The sequence below is a fragment of the Cicer arietinum genome, chromosome 5 (genome assembly GCF_000331145.2).
Source record: "Cicer arietinum cultivar CDC Frontier isolate Library 1 chromosome 5, Cicar.CDCFrontier_v2.0, whole genome shotgun sequence".
NCBI classification, from domain to species: Eukaryota; Viridiplantae; Streptophyta; class Magnoliopsida; order Fabales; family Fabaceae; genus Cicer; species Cicer arietinum.
The window spans coordinates 24,489,882-24,494,990 of NC_021164.2; the positions used below are offsets into that span (position 1 = coordinate 24,489,882).

The following is a 5,109-nucleotide window of genomic DNA, read 5'->3' on the forward strand; positions in this document are numbered from 1 at the left end:
TATAATATATATATATATATATATATATATATATATATATATATATTCTATTTGATAGAAAATACACAAATTTATTAAAAATAATCATAAAATACGAATATATTAAAAATTATTAAAAAAAGTTACTTCAAATTATTAAAATCCACAAATTTATTTAAAATTGTAATATATATGAATATATTAAAAAATATACTGAACAAAAGTTTACTATACATGTATTCTGAAAAAAAATATGTTAACACTAAACTTTCATCTAGTAAATTATATATTTGTAATTGAATGCTATTTTTTATTTTAATTTTCCTTATTATAATGATAATTTGAATGTTAAAAAATAAATAAAAAAATTAAGTATTGCATAAAATTAAATTATTTTTCAATCGAATTTATTTTTTGTACATATCAACATAACAACAATTCAATTGCACAAACAATTAGTTAAAACTTTTAAATACCTAAAATTATATTTAAAGTATATGTAAATCTTTAATAAAATAAATTTTAAACTATTGATGAAATATATTCAATAAAAAAAATTCTTTACAACAACTTCTCATACTCGATCGTAATTAAAACATCGTATTAATAAAACAAATAAATTTAAAATATGCTACAATATAATTTAACATTAACATTCTTTAAAATATAAAATATTAAATAGTCAATCATATTTTTAACTTTTTACATCTTATTTTTGAGTTTGTATTTTACATTTTATTTCATCAAATAAATACAAGTACCATTATATGTTGAAAAATAAATTGACAATCAAAGTACAAGGAGACAAACAATAATCCTATATAATAAGTTATCATGTGGATTTTACAAAATATTTTAAAAATTAAATTAGATGATTGTGATAAATATGATTTTCCCTCATTTTAATTTTCCTAATCATACTCAGTTATTATAAATCAATAAAGTAATATTATAAGATAACTATATTTATAATACATAAAATACTACTTATAAAATTTATAAAATTAATTAATTAATATCTGCTCAACGCGCGGGTCATAATCTAGTATATATTTAAAACAAACCTCTGTGTCACCTCATAGTAATTTCTTCCACATGTGCAAACATATCCCTAATGTGTACGCCTTAGAGAGTTCTCTTGTGTTTTTATATTTCACCTCTTTTTTTTTTACTTGTGTTTTTATGTTTCACCTCATTTTTTTCTACTTAGTTTCTAAATAACTTTTCCCTCTTTTAATCCCTCTAATCCTTAGTTTTTTTTAATGACTTCCTCCAACAATTTCTTCTTCCTTCTTGTGACTGCTTTGGTCATTCGCCATCCTCGCAAAATCATCTTCTGCAAAATCATTTGTTCATGTGCGGTAATTCTTCGAAATCGCCAACTCTACTCCAAAGATACCCTAAAAGAGGTATATGTTGGTTCGTTGCAACAAAAAATATCCTTCTCTTTGTCCATTTCTGATTTTGCTGCCATAAATTCAATTATGTTCTATGCAATCTTTGAAATCAATCTGGCTCATAGTGACTTAATGCTATGTATAGTTTCTTACATGAAATTCTATTACTGCAACTATCTAGGAAATCCAAGTTGGAATGGGACCAACCAGCCGGGAAACTTCGCTACCCATCATACCTAGAGCAAAATGGCACATGAAAATTCTCAGGAATTAGTGTTCTCCAATGCTATGACAAAGTATATTTATACATCAATATTTTTTCTCTCACCCTTCTAAACTCTTTTCCTTATTTATTTGTTTTTAAGTGTCACTTTGCTATGTGTGTCTCATATTCTTAGTTTTACTTCAATGTAGTATATGTTGAGTAGCTTATAAATTGCAGTTGAAAAAGTTTGACTCAAATAATTTTAATCATGTTTAAAAGATATGTGTCATTGAATTGGATCAAGTAAATTAGATCATTTTAAATTTCATAAGACAAATCTACATGTATTGTGGAAATTTTTCAAATGTTAAAGTTAATGGCTTCGATCGTTTTAATCATTGATCTTTGTGCTAATTGTGAAATTTTTTATTTTAAATCGAATATATTAGAATTTTAATTTACAAACATTCAAACTATTATTAATATTGACAGAGGAATCATAATCACTAACATTTTGGTTACAAAATATTAATTGTCAGACAATTATAAGTATACAAATAATTACAAATGAATTACTTTAATTTTATCTATTATATATATTTAAATATTTATATTTAATTTTCTACTTTGAATATTGGTAAATATATATAATATATAAATATATAGAAATGATGGACAAAGTCATGTCTATTTGAATTGTCAAATATGTGATTCGTTGTTTTTCTTGTGTGTCTCAAACAAGATCACACACATTCTATTTATAATGAGGTTACAATAATTACATTCAAATACTAGGGACTTGTATTTGACTAGAAGTTCTACCATTGAACCTAGGAAATTGTACAGTCAAAGAATAATAAATCATACTTTGAATTCTAACACTCCTCCTCAAGCTAGAGCATACATATCATATGCACCAAGCTTGTTACATATAGATTCAACTCGAGGACCCCTAAGTGACTTAGTGAATATGTCAGCCAATTGATCATTTGATCCAACAAAATTAGTTGTGATTTCTCCGGAAAGAACTTTGTCTCTTACAAAATGACAATCAATTTCAATGTGCTTTGTTCTTTCATGAAAGACCGGATTGGAAGCAATATGAAGTGCAGCTTGGTTATCACAAATTAGTTTCATTACGTTGACATCTCCTAACTTGAGTTGTTTGAGTAACTGTTTTAGCCATGTAAGTTCAAAAGCTGTTGCAGCCATAGCACGATATTCCGCTTTTGCACTCGATCTTACGACTATGTTTTGCTTCTTGCTCCGCCATGATATCAAATTACCTCCAACAAGGACACAATACCCAGAAGTGGATCTTCTATCTGACGGTGACCCTGCCCAATCAGCATCAGAGTAGCCAACAACATCGGTAATTACCCTTGTCATCATAAAGCAATCCTTTTCATGGTGTGTTCTTGATATACCTAAGAATATGAATCACAACATTCCAGTGACTATCACATGGAGCATTCAGAAATTGACTTACTACGCTTACAGAAAATGTAATATCGGGTCTAGTTACTGTAAGATAATTAAGTTTGCCAACAACTCGTCGATATCTACCAGGGGCTTGCAATGGCTCCCCCTGACCTGGTAGGAGCTTGACATTAGGATCCATAAAAGTATCACGCGGGCGACAATCAAGCATGCTTGTTTCTTCAAGTATATCAAGGGCATATTTTCGCTGAGTAATTGTTATACCTATCTTAGACTGAGCAACCTCAATCCCCAAAAAAATATTTTAGCGGGCCCAAATCTTTAGTCTGAAAGTTTTGAGACAAATGTTGTTTGAGCTGATGAATGCCAACCTGGTCATTACCTGTGATGATGATGTCGTCAACGTAGACAAGCAGGTAGATGCAAGTGGTTGGTGAAGAGTGCAAGAAGAAAACCGAGTAATCAGCTTCACATCTAGTCATACCATACTCTTGGAGCACAATATTAAACCTCCCAAACCAAGCACGGGGAGATTGTTTCAGGCCATATAGAGATTGACGCAATCGACGTACCAAGTGAGAGGAACCGCTAACAGTGAAGCCTGGTGGTTGTGCCATATACACCTCCTCTTGTAACTCACCATGAAGGGAGGCATTTTTTATGTCTAATTGATGGAGTGGGCAGTGGTGAATAGCAGCTATGGCAAGAAAAAGTCGGACGAATGCGACTTTGGCAACCTTAGAAAAGGTATCCCCATAGTCAAGACCAAAGATCTGTGTGTATCATTTTGCCACAAGACGAGCTTTTAAGCGATCAATCTTTCCATCAAACCCAACTTTGACTGTGTAGACCCAACGACACCCTATTATGGTTTTTCCATCAGGTAAAGGTACTAAATCCCATGTCCCGTTGGAGTGCAAAGCAATCATTTCATCTATCATTGCTTGTCGCCAGTCAGGATCAGACATAGCTTCACCTGTAGTTTTCAGAATAGACACAGAATCCAAGGAAGCCACAAAAGCATAATAGGATGTAGATAATTGATTATAATTCAAATGACAAGCATATATAGGATTATGATTTCGAGATGACCTGTTACCTTTATGCAGAGCAATGGGTAGCTCTGGTGTAGGATACGGAGAGTGAGAGTCAGGTAGAGCAGGGGATGAGTCTTGAGGAGCGGGTGGTGGATGGGGCCTTCGTTGTAGATGCGTAGGGTGGTGCTAGAGACAAGGGTGGGAATGGAGACGGGGGTGGGTGCAATGGGGAGATTAAGGACCTCTGGAGAGAGAGATTTTGATTGATCAGAATCATTGAACTCTTTTGCAGTAGAGAGAAAGAAGGGGCGAGTCTCAAAGAAACTGACATCGGCAAAGACAAAGTATCGTCGAAGATTTGGGGAATAGCATTGATAACCTTTCTACAGAAGAGAGTAGCCGAGAAAAAGACACTTAAGGGATTTTGCAGCCAACTTATCTTTCCCTGGAGTAAGGTCATGAACAAAACATGTGCACCCGAAGATGCTGTCACGACCCAAAATTTAAATGTCGTGACCGGCGCGCAAGCTATACTCCTAGTCTGGTCCTCCTAAGGGTGGCCTTTCCCTTAGGGGCGGCTCCATCTAACGGATGGCCCTCTCCCCTCAATTCCGCAACGCATCAGCACGTATCAATTAGGGAGCTTACATCTCGTTGATAGCCCTCTCCTCCTACGGATGACCTCTCTCGTAAGGGCGGCTCCATCTAACGGTTAACTCTCCCTAATCAACACGTGGTAACTAGGTGCACCTAACGCAGTTAACGATTTAATAATTATAACAACGATTTCTCAAAATACATATTTAAAATCATTTCATCGTAATTCATGAAAAACATATTCAATCGCATAACAATTCAAGCTTTAAATACTTTAACTCATACTAAATCAAAATAATAACATATTATATAACAACGACAGTTAAATTAAATAATTGACGAAATTGAGATAAAATTCAAAGGTTGTGTTTCCCAAATTTTTCAATAAATACTTTAATATAGAAACCAAGTAAAATAATAATAATAGCATTATATAAAAATAAATGACGATGAT

General features: G+C 32.5%; 1 long non-coding RNA gene across 1 annotated transcript; it reads left to right on the plus strand.

Moving 5' to 3' along the window:
* Positions 1 to 807: 807 nt before the first annotated feature.
* LOC113786723 (uncharacterized) lies at positions 808 to 1,875 on the plus strand. Its single transcript, XR_003473010.2, has 2 exons — positions 808 to 1,388; positions 1,558 to 1,875. It is a non-coding gene; the product is annotated as an uncharacterized lncRNA (long non-coding RNA).
* Positions 1,876 to 5,109: the final 3,234 nt, after the last annotated feature.